Below are 14,960 nucleotides of genomic sequence, written 5' to 3' on the forward strand. Positions count from 1 at the left end.
CCATGTCTGAAAATATTGCCATCATGAATCTATGGAAAGTTGCTAGAGCATTGCATAAACCAAATGACATCCTTCTATAAGCAAAGGTACCCAATGAGCATGTGAATGTGGTTTTTTCTTGGTCTTCTGGAGCAATGGAAATTGATTATAACCTGAATATCCATCAAGAAAACAATAGTAAGCATGGCTGGAAAAATATTCAAGCATTTGATCAATAAAAGGCAAGGAAAAATGATATTTTCTTGTGGATGTGTTCAACTTCCTGTAATCAATACAAACTCTCCAACCGGTCATAGTTCATGTAGGAACTAGCTCATTTTGCTCATTCTTCACAATGGTGATTTCGGACTTCTTCGGAACAACTTGTACATGACTCACCCACTTAGAATATGAAATTAGGTAGATGATTCCTGCATCAAGTAGCTTTAAAATTTATGCTCTAACCACCTCTTTCCATGTTGGGGTTTAATCTTCTTTGGGCATCACGGCTAGGTTTGCTGTCTTCTTCCATTAGTATCCGATGCATGCACATGCTTGGGCTTATACATTTGATATCTGCTATGGTCCATCCAAGGGCTGTTTTATGCTCTTTTAGAACTTTAATTAAGCTCTTATCTTCGTGTGAGGTGAGACCTGCAACAATTATAACATGAAGAGTTCCATTAACACCTAAATAAGTATATTTAAGATGATTGGGTAAAAGTTTAAGTTCTAGCTTCGGTGGGGTGATAATAGATGGTTCCAATTTCGTGGAGGATGGTCCAAGAGGCTTGAGTGGTGGCCTAAAAGATGGTGGGTATGGCTGGAACACTTCTAGGGCAACTACCACTTCCTAGAACTCCTGTTCACAAAGATCTTCATCTTCTTATGTTAGGACAGCTTCTAGAGCATCATTGGACTCTTTTTGCAAAATTTTGGAAGAAATTTCATGATCTGCAACATCAATCGAAAAACAAATATCAAGAGAGATAGAAGGTTGAGATAGAGCATCAAACACTTTAAATTCAACAGTTTCACCCAAAAGTCATGGAAATGGGGCCATCTTTCACTTTTATGATTGTGTCTGTAGTGGCCATTAATGGCCCACCTAAGAGAATGGGATCAACACGGTCTTCATTTGGGTTTTCCTCCATGTTCATCACTACAAAATCAGCATGGAGAATTAGTGTATTAACTTGAACTAAAATACCTTCTACAATACCTTTTGGATATTTGATAGAATGACTAGCTAGTTCAAGTTGCACTGAAGTCTTCTTCATTCCTTCTAAGCCAAGCTATTGATAAACTGAATATGGAATTAGATTAATACTTGCTCCCAAGTCCAACATAGCTATTCAAACCTTCTTGTCTCTAATGTTAAAGTTGCCAAAGTCTTCTAATTTTGGCGGAAGCTTGCATTGCTTTGCAAAACAACACTTACATTCTATATATACTCATCTTATTCATAATACAACTGAAACAAAAGCGTAAGGTGTCTACTTCAGTTTCAACCAAAATACACAAATCTTAATGGTAACTAGGCATTCAGATTAGCACATAGGCAGGTAGGCATAATGAATAAGACCATGAATCTTGAATCAAACTTGAAACTTGAAATTTATAAACCCAGAATATTCATGTTAGCTTATATCAGAACCTTAGATATGGATTTAGCTACTCATAATGCCAAAATAACATAAACAGAATTGACAAAACATAACGAATACAATGAGAGTAGAAAAACCATTTTTTAAAGTTCTTCTGGTGTCCAATGCTTCTCCAAGAGTTTCTCCACGTTTAGAAGAATGTATGAAGGTTAAGGAGGTGATTTGGGATGGGTTTGGGTGAGTGGTGATGGTTGAGAAAGGAAATTAATAGGGAATGACACATAGGCTTAAAATGCTGTTTTGGTGATTTGAAGTGTATGAATTTCTAGATTGTGTATGGAGTTATGGTGTTGGCTGAATGATGTGTATTTGAGGATAATTTGTGGATGAAGTGTATGAGGTTGTAGGAGTGTGAATGTCTGGATGTGGTTGATAAGAGAAGGGTATGAAATGGAAGTGGTATTTATAGGGAGAAGGAAATGGGAAATCTAAATTGAATATTGCTTTTACCTATAACACCCACTTTACCAATTCTACCTAACTTCTCCGCCAGAAACAATAGCTCATGCATAGCTCAGCATGACCAAGCAACAATTAGCTCATGCTTAGGTTAGAGTGACCAACAACTTCATGGCCTCACGAATTGGGATTTCCTTCAGCAATTGACGACTTTGAGCCCTCCAACTTGAAGCTTAGAATGTCATCTTTCCAACCACATGTCATTTGGGCCAATCTAAGGTTGGATGAAGATAATAAGTCCGAAACAAATTGCTAACTCAGTCTTCAGGTTTACACGTTTTTGCACCATTTTCCACATTCTTCTATCCAATGCCTCCAATGGTACTTAGAGACCAATAACTGAATGATGAACATAAAGGAGATTAAAAGCACAAATTAAACTGAAAAACATAACCAAATCATAAGCTAGAATGGTACAAAATAATGTACTAATCACATACAAGTCCAACTGGATATTAGCAGCCATACGATCTTCAAAAGACAACATCCTAGTCATGCAAACTTCCAATCCCTTCATCAACATTAGAACAGGTTGATGAAATTGTGGCCCCATCTTTCGTCTATTCTTCTTCAAATTGGTTTATAATTTCTTTCAAATTTTCCACAATTAAAAGCAATATTCTTTTTTGCAACATCCCTTAACTCTTAAATAAATCCCATGGCGGGTCTTTCCTCTATATCAAATTCTCTCAAATCAATGCAATAGGTAGTACATGGAGTCTACCATAACTTCTTCCTCTTCTCCATAAGTTCCACTTCAACATTCTTATAATTTGAAGCATTATCTGTTATTACTTGAATCGCATGCTCCTCCACAACTTATTTGACAACATCATCCAAATATTTGAACAATAACGTTCCTTTTTTTTTAATGGAATTAGATGCATCAATAGATTTCAAAAACCAAGTACCTACAGCGCTATTCACAAGAAAGTTTATTAGCATTCTACTTTTACCATTAGTCTAATTATCAACCATAATGGTACATCCATACTTCGCCCAAGGTTTCTTGTGTTCTTCCATCATCGTATTAATATCGCCAATTTCTTCCTTAAGGATCCAAATCCTCAACTCATGCATTGATGGAGGCTTAAATTTTACACCATATGCTGCAATCCCTTCCACCATAGGTAGCCAAAATGGATAATTTAGAATATTAAATAGGAGTGCTCTAGAGAAGAAAAAGCAGCCAATCTTTAGACAAACTCCCCTTCGTTCTTTTTATTTGAGTTCTGAATTTAATGTGCTTTGTCCGCTTCTAAAGTGACAGATCTATCCATTGGTCCTTTTGATTTAGGTTGAGCTCTAGGAGCCTCATCAACTGGAGCATTCCCAGTACCGGAGATTCCATATTTCGAGTCCCTCTTCCTAGACTATTCCCAATCTCTCTAAGCATTTCATTTTTCTTTCTTTCTTCAAGCTGAAAAGTTTTCAAAGGTGCATCACACTTTTTTTTTTTCACATGCTCACGAACTTTCTTACATGGTTGCATACCATGATGAGTTTGACCCAAATTATGCTTAAGTCTAGAAATTCCCCTATTGCATCTTTGATAAAAAAATTCGCATCTCAAGTATTTTCCCTCCCTCTATTTCTTTTGCATACTTCCATATAGGATATTTTCGATTCATAGTTATAAAACAACACCATATATTTCTAAGATACACGTATAATGCATGTACGTCAAATTTCTACTCTATCACATAAATGAATAAGATAAGTAATATATTGAAAAAGAAAAATTAACACCTAGCATGCTTATATTATGGCTTCAACTTATAAGGAACTTCGAATGAGAACTGCGAAGAATTACATACCGGAGGAGAGAGACGCTTCAACTTATGTAGAACTTCGAATTATAGTTGCGAAGAATTAGAGAGAAAAATAGAATGGTTTACTTGCAGTCTAAGGATGAAGAGAATTCTTGAAATTGATGAGGATTATCAGGTATATATATATATATTATATATATAGTCCTCTTTTATTAAGGGATCCCTCAAATAATTTTATTTCAGGGACACCCTTTAGGGTACCTTACAAAGAAAAATTCAACAATCCAAACCATCTATATTTTTCACATCTTCATTCAGAGATCATCTTTGCCAAAAATCATGCAAATTGAAGATCATTATGGCATCTAATTGAGATTGACAAAATCAATGAACACGATGCTCAAGAAAGTACTTAAATTTTAATAATGTAATTGAGTGGTCAAATGATATCAGAGTCAAGTGATTTTTTGTAGGGATGATCTTTAAATAAATTTCTATAAAATAGAAGTTGGATTAGTGGAATACAATGTAGAATGGGCCCTACAAAGGTGTCCCTCAAATAAGCTTATTTGAAGGATCCCTTGATGAAAGCTCTATATATATAGGTCCATGTGTTAATATATTAATTTACAAAGAAAAAAAAGATAAGTAGTGTGTTTCAGACTTCAGTGGAAGTTTTGTTAATATAGGTTCATGTGTTAATATATTAATTTTGTTAGAGAAAAAGGCAATAAAAAGCTGTTGAACATGCGTTTCATTAAGTAACCTCAGTTTTTTAAAATGCTAAATGTGAAACGACGTCGGTTGATTACAATGAACCCTTAAAAAAAATTTCCACGCTAATTTTTCTTCTTCCTAGCGCAGCCGCTTAAAGAATACACAGAGGTGCCTTGTCCACCTCACCAAGCCTTGCAACGCCTCGTCATGCCTCACTGTGCTAGACATGCAACTTGCTAAACGTAAGACCGCCTTAGGCGGATTTTCTACCGCGACGCTGGTAGGCCTTTGAAAACATTGGTCAATATAGTGCATCAGACCAACACCAACGCTGACCTTTTCGCTTTCTAGCTACTTCCAACTCTTTTTTTCTTTGTTGATTTCTTTTCTTACATGAATCAAATCTCTTTGATATTACAAGGAAGTTGTTTTCTTCTCCTCTTTTATTCTTATAAAAAATTAAAAAAATAAATTTCCGTAAAAAGTGATTACATAATTAACAAACAAGAAAAAAGTATGCAGAGTGTGTAGCTTTAAATATAGACTTATTTTACCGCAATACCTTCCAAAACTATGATGAAATCTCATTTTGGCACAAAAAATAAGTCTTAAAATATTTTGTATAACATAAGAAGTGATTTCTACATATAATTACAAGCTGAATATATACATTTAGGTGCGGAAAATAAGTTATAGCTTAGTAAATAAAGACTATAGGCTATCCTAAATCCTAAATTGTACAGTAGATTATGCAAATATTAAAACCAAAGAGAGATATACATATTGAGAATACATGCACACAGCAAAAGCCGGAGATACACACATATTATTATGTATGAAATACACGTATATGGGTACATACATATATATATATATATATATATATATATATATAGCAAAAGGCAAAGAATGGTGAAACATTCAAAATACCATAAAATGTCCTTAGTTAATTCAAACATTAAGAATTAAAATTATTAATTAAATAAGGATAATATGGTAAATTCACATTTTTCATATTGAAATTTTTTTTTATTTAAAAAAAAAGATAATAAGTCCTACTTTTATGAAACATAACTACCCATGTTATATTTTCTTAATTCTTAAAAAAAAAAAAACAACAACAATTGGCATATGCGTGAGCATGTACCAAGGGGCTTGTACTACATTAATTACAAGCTGATCAGGATATTTAATCAAATTCTACGGGACAACTCATGGCATATTAACCGGCGGCAGCTTTCACAGGGTCAATCCTTGATTGATAGCCCCGGAAGCCATGTCCATTGGAAATCGAAATAAAGAAAAAAAGAAAAAGAAAAAGAAACACGCTGTGCATATATGGGGTATATCTAGTAATTAAAAGGATCACTAGGAGGAGAGGAAGAAAAGGCTAACTGTGTTTCTGTTGGAATTTTAAAAGGTTTTAAAAATTTAATCGTGTTATTTTATTTATTGTGGGGGTTATACATATTTAATTTTTCAAGTAGTATTTCTATATTGAATGCCTTAATTTTCTGGTTTAATGTAGTGAAGGTTACATGTTATTGGATGCCTATAAAAGGCCACTCCTCCTTCACATTTGAACAACCACAGTACACCATCAGAATATCACATACCACAATCTGATTATCTCCTTTTTCTACTTTTATATATATTCTTTACTTTATATTATTATTTTGGGCAATGGTTATGTGACTTGGATACCTATATCCACCTATGAACGTGCTCATAGCGGATCTTGAGTTTGTGTACAAGGGGTCGTATCTTGGAGTTTTGTAGACCACCAATACCTGCACGTATGGAGGCTACAAAGGCTTCAGGATAGCGTATTTGATGTGCTTCATTGTACCAAACTCACCTTCTTACTTATTATTTATTTTCCTTATACTTATCTATTAATTTATTTTTCTTCAATTTCATTGCACCTTAATAGCTTTCAAATTTTTTTATATGTTATTATGATATAAAGGTTTTTGTATTTGGCTTTACAAAAAGAAGAAAACTATAACTTTTATAACAATTTCTTGTGTACCAAGAAAATTAAGGGTAATTTGGTCGAGGATATTTCTTGGTACCATATTTAGTAACTAACACTCCCTTGTAGATCTTTGCTGTCTCGGTGCTAGTAAGAACACCGTCTTTTATCTGATGAGGCTTCTAAGCTGGAACTTCCCCTGTCTTCACGGGCTTTCTGATATGATGATGAAAAGGAGGAACATGATTTTGATCCATGTTGGGGTGTGGATAATATTGTACCTGCTGAGGAGGAGGAAGAGGCCTAACCAGGGGCGAAGGTACACTAGGGCCTGAGGTGGCCCTGGCCCCTCCACAATTTGTTCTCAACGCAGTCGACCTTGGGTTTTAGTTCATATATTTAACAATGAAGACCATATAACCATTCTAATGGCCCCCCAGTTGCAATCCATAAATAACTTCATTTATAATTATATGTAAATTGTTTGTAGGCCCATTACACAACTGACATAAAAAAGGAAGTATTAATCCTCTAATAATCAAACCGATGAGCCAAGGGAATAGAAAATAGTTTGACCAAAAAAAAGGGGGAATAGAAAATAAATAGTTTAAAGGGAAATGAGATTTTATCAGTAGACTTTTCCGTTTTGATACATGAAATTAAGTACAAAGTTCTAAAAAATGTAATTTTTTCTTATATATATATATATTATTGATGTAAGATTGAATTGTTTTTTCTATACTTATATTACGGCTCGGTCCCTCCACACATACAATCCTGGCTCCACCACTGGGCCCAACAGTGACAGTCTTGGTGGGCCAGCCGCCATCGTACTCGTCTCTCATGAGGTGTTGGGAAGTATGAAATTTCTTCTGCAGGGTGGACATGATCATAAAGCACGCAATGGCAGTCTTCTATTATGGTGTGGCGTTCTGATACAATGTGCGCTGGCCTGCTATGACAAAACACTTTCTCCTCTCTCATGGTCATAAAGCCTTGATAAATAGCCATGCTAACTTAATTAAAAGCTGAGAATTGAAGTAGAACTAATTGATCAAGGGAAGCTAGAGCTAGCTAGGTTTGCCTTGCCTTACTGAAACAAAGGTTAAGAGCCAAGCAACATTATATAGGAGTGAGAGTCACAGAAGCTCAATCAGGATCGATCTTGTGATTTTCTTTTGATGCTTCCCTTTGTCATAAAATAAGAAAAAGTGCTTGCTACTTGGCAATACCATAGGGCCTGTTTGTAAAATCGCTTTGATATTCTCTATTAATAGTTGATAGAAATAACTAAAAATTGCTTTCAGAGTCTGTATTTTTAAGAACTTCTAACAAAAGCACGCTTCTAACTAACAAATGCGCCAAGTAAAAACACTTCCTACTAAAACATTCCCAAACATGTAGACTTCTTATATTCTTCTATTTTTCTAATTAAATGTTAAGGGTCTTTCCTATTCAGAAGGACGATAACATAATAAACATCGCACATACTACATGAATGCTATAACTCGAACCCAAAACCTTTCATGAAAGAGCAAATACTCCAAACCACTACACTGGTGGAGCAATTGAACCTAGGACCTTTCATATAAAAAAGGTTGAGTGTTAAGACTTGCATGCACATTCTGCTTATTTAATTAGTTATAAATGAAGTTAGTAGTGCGCTTTTGTTAGTATATTAATCAAAGAATAGAAAAAAAGAGGATTTCCATGAGTCAGGAATAATTTGATTTAGTACTCCATAATAAATTAATAAATAAAAATAGGAAAGAATAGCTAGATTGATTCTTGTTTTCCTCTAGTACTTTTTGGTTTTTTCAGTTATGATATTAGATTGAGTGTGAGATAAATGATGAGCAGATCTATTCATCTTTCGAAATGATACTTGTATTTGTTATTTCTTTATTTATAACACCTATTGTAAATTAGCTTTCTTTAATTCTAGAACTATTATTTGGTGAATCGGATAGATTCACCTGTGTAACATATATATATATATATATATATGTGTGTGTGTTCATGTTGACAAGTCTGCCAAAGATGGATTAAGAATAAGAACAATATAAATATAACCAAATAAATTAAGGGAGGCCTGTTAACTTGGTAATTGGATTTTCTTAACAATATTGAAGTATATAATATATATGAAGGAAAGATCGATGCTTACTTAGTTCCTGCATGCATGTATGATTAGTCAGCCATATGTTAATAAATGAGTCGGTCTCTATCCAATCTAACGCATAGATATATAGCTTAGGCAGAAAGGATGGCAATTAGTGAGTGAGACCCTGGACCAGTGGCGGATTCAGAAAATTTTCAGGGAAGATACAATATTTAAAAATGCTAGCTTTAAATATATTTCATATAACATAAGAAGTGATTTGTACATATAATTACAAGCGGACACATATACATTTAGGTGCAGAAAATAAGCTAGCTTAGACTGTATGCTATAAAGACTGTAGGCTAGCTATCCAAACCACTTCTACATCTGATATACATACATACAATATTACAGAGAGCTTCATTAGTTAACTAATTACTTATACCAAACTAAGTTGGTAATAATTAGCGGCGAATCTTGGGGTACTCTCTTATCTCTATCCCGCCAAATTGCAGGGCTGCTTCCTTGCTATTAAGAACAGCCTGATCATTCCTAAGAGGAGTTGGGTCTCTCCCTGCACAAGCTGGTTGGTCTTGAGAAAATGGAGGCCTCTTGCCGGGCCGGCCATAGAACTTGTCTAGAATGGCAAAAGCCTCCCCTCCAAGCTTGGCTAGCTCTTCCTGAGTTGCCATAATAGTAATGTTGCTACAATTTAGTACAAGCACACAAACAAACAGATGCACAAAGCAGGTCAGGTAATTTGGTTTGCCTTTGTTTTCTTGGTAAAATGGTTTGCGGCCAAGCCCCATTATATAGGAGTTAAAAGGCGACCTTATTGTGAGACCTTGTGGATAAGTTGGTTGGATAACATAGATATCCATTCTTTCCAAAAGGGATTCCCACTTTTGGTGATTCCTATAGAGACACTTTTGAATCTTTGAGTTGGGGTCTTTGCTTAAGTTAGAAATATGTTGCAAATTACAGAAGTGCCTTAAAAAGTATTATGATCAATAACACTATTGAACGTATGTATGGAAGATTCTTTGGTGCTAAGAATTTCGTGGCAGGTTGACCCATGGATATGGTTGGTACAAAACACATAAATGAAAAATAGGAATACGACAAATTGTGGGAGGTGAAGATATTTATTCCTCAAGAGATTGACAGGAATCAATATCATATCATACTTTATCTGGTTTTTTTTCGTTGTTTGAGAGCTGCATAGATGAATTTTTCAAATAAATTTATTTGAGGATATTTTTGTAAAGCTCAGTTTGTATTGTATTTGAACAATTCACAGTTCAAACTGTCTATTTCAAAAATTATATCTTTAAAAAATCACACAAATTGAGAGCTAGATGTGACAAATTAATCTCTAAAAAAACTTATTTGAGAGGTATTTTTGTAGAGCTCAATTTGTATTGTATTATTCAACAATTTGAACCATCTATATATCATAGATGATATCTCTTTAAAAAAGCACCCCAATTGAATTTTTTTTTTTAACCATTCTGATGTAGGACAAATTATGGGTTTGTTCCTACAAAGGAAATTTGGAAAGGGAAAAAACTCAAAACCAGAAAATTGGGCTTCAAATATGGAAAATCATGCTTGAGAATCAATTACGGTGTTAGAAAAAGAAGGAAGGCTTATTGTTGGGATTTTCAAGTTGCTTGATTTATTGAGAAGATTTATTTTATATTTATATTTTTAGAATAAGTTATCAATTAGGATATTATTTTTCTGATATGATTTTAATTAGGATATTAATTATTTTCTTATTAGTTAAGTTTTAGGAATATTATGAAACCTAAGGTTTCCTACGGTTTTAAGGTTTCTTCGTTTTCTATTTAAGCCAACTCATGACATTGTATTAATAAGTTTTATTCATATTATTAATCGAATTTTAGAGATTTTCTATATTTTCTGGTGAATTACAGTCGCTCATGAATTTCAATTTATCTTTTCAGGTTTAGACATTTGTCAATTTGTAAATTCGTGCTTTCACCTCCCACAAAGTGAATGAACCCTAGAAAGTGTCTTATTTGAAAAATATCTCAATAGAATGACAACCTTACACATATTTGTTTATTTTATATAAATATCACAACAAACATAGAATAAACAGTTCTGCAAAACAACAGAAAACTTCTAATACTCAACAAACACATCCATCAACTTACATAAGTGAAACAGAACAACTGCCTTTTTCCACAACACTTATATAATTTGTTTACACCATAATCAACCGAGCATATCCAGCCTCAAAACAACTAGCACCAAGGCAGTCACGCCTTTTCCCCCACTGAAGGAAGACACTCTTCCAAGATGCCAGACACTGCCAAGCTCCCATGCCGACGCTCTCAAACTGCCAAACCTAATCTCCATGACATGTCACCATCCACGGCGACTTGCACAAAGTCCTACATCGAAATGCTATGCAAACTTCCCACTTTCACCTCCCTATAAATATGGAATAGTATCCATGTGAAAAGGAGACTTCTCTCCACTTAGAAGAGGATCCAGGTCTTAGAGCTAGACCATTAGGCATTAGACTCTCTCTCTTCTAGATCCCTGGCCTGGGCATCTCACTTGTCATCTTTATATTTAGGTCCAATCCCATGTACAAATGTAATTATACATTATCATAATGAGAACATCATTCTCCGTGGACGTAGCCCATACATTAAAGGGTGAACCACGTATATCTTGTCTTCTTTACATTTATCGCTTGCCCAAACCCTCACACACACGCTGAAGGCCCTCACCTTCACCCATCATCCACCAATCCAATTATCTCTAAGTTGACCTCCCAAAAAGGCATCAACAGTTTGGCGCCATATGTGGAAAGCGATACAAAAGGCTTCTATTTTCTCCCCTTCTTCGGCCCCTCGACACCCATACAATCATCATCCTTTGGTGCGTGCGATGCCTTTGACACCCGTCATCAATCGAGCGAGACCGATGCCTTGGCACCCGTCATTATTAGGCGTGAGCGATGCCTTGGCAGCCCGTCATCAACCGGCGCGAGCGATGCCTTCGGCACCCGTCGCCATTCTGCTCTAGCGATGCCTTTTGGAATCTCATAATCCTTTGGTGGGTGGCGATGCCTTCAGCACCCGTCATCAACCAACGCAAGCGATGCTTCGGCACCCCGTCATCATTAGGCGCGAGTGATGCCTTCGACACCCCATCATCATTCGGCACACCACAAGATAAGATTTCTCTTCTTACATATAAATATTGTATACAAACATGTAATATTTAAATAATTCATTGCACAATCCTATTCAACAATATGGTTCATGAATATTGCATATGAATAAAAGCTGTCCGGGTCACTTTTGAAGATGCTCCAATTTGGCAATTGCCAAATATTCCAAGTCACCCAACAGCATCACTTTGCAGGGCTAAGAAGGCCAACCACCATTTCAATCCAATGGGAAGCCCATAACTAGCTGAAAGTCTAGAGCAATTTAGATGGCCAAGCCATACAGCACCCAACCACTAAACTTATCAAGACACCCAATAGGAAGCTTTCTCGGACTCTTCCTCTGTCATGCCTCTTCGAAAGATCATGATCATGGAAGCTCTACGCAAAATCCAAAAAGCCCAGCCCTTCCGAATTTACAACACCCTGCTCTCACCGCATGCCCAGCCCACAAAAGCCAAGCTTGCTGTACAACCGAACCTGGGAAAATTACTGAACTACAACGACGAAGAACAAGGCAACACAAGTCAACAAGACAACCTTTCCTGCCTCCTTGCCGAACGGCAGGGATTAGGCTCGGCTTCACTCATGCCAAAAATCTTACAAGATCAAAGCCATGAGCACTTACCGATTGAATCTACCACGTTCGTGAGACCTCACGGTCCTCTCCACAGCCAGGCTTTGACTGCCCAATTTCTTTGCCGAACTGCACATTGCATTCGAACTCTCTCAAAACACTTCAAAGCTTCGACGAATCCCCAAAGGCCCAGCCAGGTCACATGAAAGCCCAGCTTACACAACCCCGCCAAAACCTGCAAAAAAACACTTGGGCTCAGCCTCTTTGCTAAAGAGGCCTATGCATCATCATTTTGACATACACAAGCTGGCCTTGCCGAACGACAAGGCCCATGAAAATTTTGGGGGAAGGCTTAAAAACTTACAGCTTCAAGGATACCTTTTTGAGGACGTGGCGACAGCCACCGTGCCGAATCTGCCATCAAACCAATTCAGCCGACCAAGGCTGTCTGTCAGCACGGTAGCTTGCCCACGGTCCTCTCAACAGCAGCCCAGCAGCCTAGCTTTCGATGGTACCTCTCCTTGCTGTTACGGGTGGAAGCTCAACTTTCCCTTACCAAGCACCAAGTCTTGATCCAAATCAAAAGCTTACTGCACACGAATGACCCAAAAATATGATCAAGACACCCTTGCTGAACGGAGCAACAAGAAAAGGGTCCCCGTAAAAAGCTCACTTCATCATCTGCCCGGCCACTACAGCCACTCCTTGCTGTAGAACAGCACACGAAATTGCGTCTTCACAAACAAGCCACACCAAAGCCGGCCCGGCTCCGAGGCTTGACAAAAGCCCAGGCCCTAAGGTTCGAACAAAGGCAACTTTCTCTTTCCAAACCCTGCTCAAAGTCAAAAGCACCCAAGGAACACATTAGTTCATCACACTAACAGTTAGACTGGTTTTGCCGAACGGCAAGACCCATGAAAAAGCAAAATAAGGGTTCGCTAAGTCTTTCTCACCGTACCCAAGCCTACAGGCAGAAACCTTTTAGCCCAGCCCCACCACTTGCCGCACGGTATGAGCCAAGTTGACACCCTAGCTCCGTAGCAGACCCAGCTTCAGCCGTCAGCCTTGCAGAAATTACGAAACTAGCAAGTCCCGACTAAACTCGCTGAACGGCAAGTCCGGCAGAAAATCAAGCCGACGCCTGCTGAAAATGAGCTGTTGTCCAGACTTTCCTAAGCATCGGATCTGAGCCCAGCTCTCCTTGCCGAACCACCACTATGCCCACCTGCCGAAGATGTTCGTTAGAACAAAAAACAAAATCGTTCCAAATTTACAAACGAGCCTTGTCGAACGACATGGCCCGTGAAAGACAAATGGGGGCAGGAGAAATACCTGCACAAAGAGCCCAGCTACCGAGACTACTTCACAAAAATCAACTCTCAACAATCAAACAAATTCAGAAGGCCTCAGCCTCACCAGCTCCTTCAAAAATCACAAAACCAGATCACTGCTACAGTCACAAAACCTTCAACCCACAACTTGCCGAACGGTAGGTGTTTCCACACTAGACCCACGAACTCAGACGAAATCACTGAAGGATTGGGTACCGAAGCTTGTCAAACACCGTGGATCTCCGACAAGACCTAGTCCCAGATGTGGCTTGCCAATCGGCAGTCTCGCTGAACGGCCCAGCTCATATTTTCAATCCAAATCCTTTTTGCTGAACGGCAGGAGCTATTAGGCAATATTGAGACCTCAAAATTCCTTCAGCTCAAAACCCTCGCCAACGCTCTCCTGCCGAACGAAACAAAGACCCATGAGTCCACTATTTAAAACCGAGGCCACCCTTGCAGAGCGGCAAGGGTCGTGCAAAACGAAGGAGGGCACGAACAATCTTCCCCGAACCAAGCTCCAACCTTGCCGAAACAACTCCCAAACTGCTGAAGGTTTCGACAGATTCAAAACAAGCTCCAAAATATTTCACAAAACCCCTTGCTGAACGGCAACAATCAGGCGGGCTTTGCGTAGGGACTTATGGCCTTCAGAGCTCTTGCGCAATCTAACCATGGACCTACAGAAGCTATAGACGGCGCAAGCTGTGACATCCTAGCACCCTTGCTACATTTAGAGCTCTTGCCCTTGCCATGCAAGGCCCAACCTCATTGTACGTGAATAGTAAAGCCCAATCCGCTAACCCCAGCCCCAACTAATTTTTTTTTGTCCTTGCTGGAATGGCATAAGATTTTTGGGTTCCTACGTGTCAATACTATTCATATCGGATAAGATGGGCAATCGATACATTTCAAAATTTAAATTTGAGATTTCAAAATTTGAATTTCAGATACATTTTGAAATTCAAATTCCAGATACATTTCCAATTCCAAATTTCATTTGAATTTCAAATTTCAAAAGATTTTCATCCTCTAAACATCTCTATAAAATTTTTCTATAAAAAAAATACCTCCCACACCATATCTTCTCTACATCTTCATTTCTCATATTTTAGATTTCATTTCTCGATTTTAGATTTCATTCTCCATTCTCAATGTCACATGGAAC

The 14,960-nt window shown here is 37.4% G+C and overlaps 1 long non-coding RNA gene and 1 pseudogene across 6 annotated transcripts; both read right to left on the reverse strand.

The window, feature by feature from the left end:
* Positions 1 to 2,750: 2,750 nt before the first annotated feature.
* LOC148920157 (uncharacterized) lies at positions 2,751 to 9,365 on the reverse strand (annotated as a pseudogene).
* Positions 9,366 to 11,931: 2,566 nt separating this feature from the next.
* Positions 11,932 to 14,491, reverse strand: LOC148920158 (uncharacterized). Of its 6 annotated transcripts, none has more exons than XR_016123520.1 (5): positions 13,794 to 14,491; positions 13,415 to 13,686; positions 13,135 to 13,293; positions 12,513 to 13,051; positions 11,932 to 12,381 (listed from the first exon to the last, which is right to left on the reverse strand). It is a non-coding gene; the product is annotated as an uncharacterized LOC148920158 (long non-coding RNA). The 6 variants fall into 6 exon arrangements; XR_016123523.1 differs by having other exon boundaries at positions 12,513 to 12,728; positions 12,840 to 13,293; XR_016123522.1 differs by having other exon boundaries at positions 12,513 to 12,738; positions 12,840 to 13,293.
* Between the last annotated feature and the right edge of the window lie 469 nt (positions 14,492 to 14,960).

The sequence above is a fragment of the Prunus mume genome, linkage group LG2, assembly GCF_029339155.1.
Source record: "Prunus mume cultivar Tortuosa linkage group LG2, ASM2933915v1, whole genome shotgun sequence".
Taxonomy (NCBI): Eukaryota; Viridiplantae; Streptophyta; class Magnoliopsida; order Rosales; family Rosaceae; genus Prunus; species Prunus mume.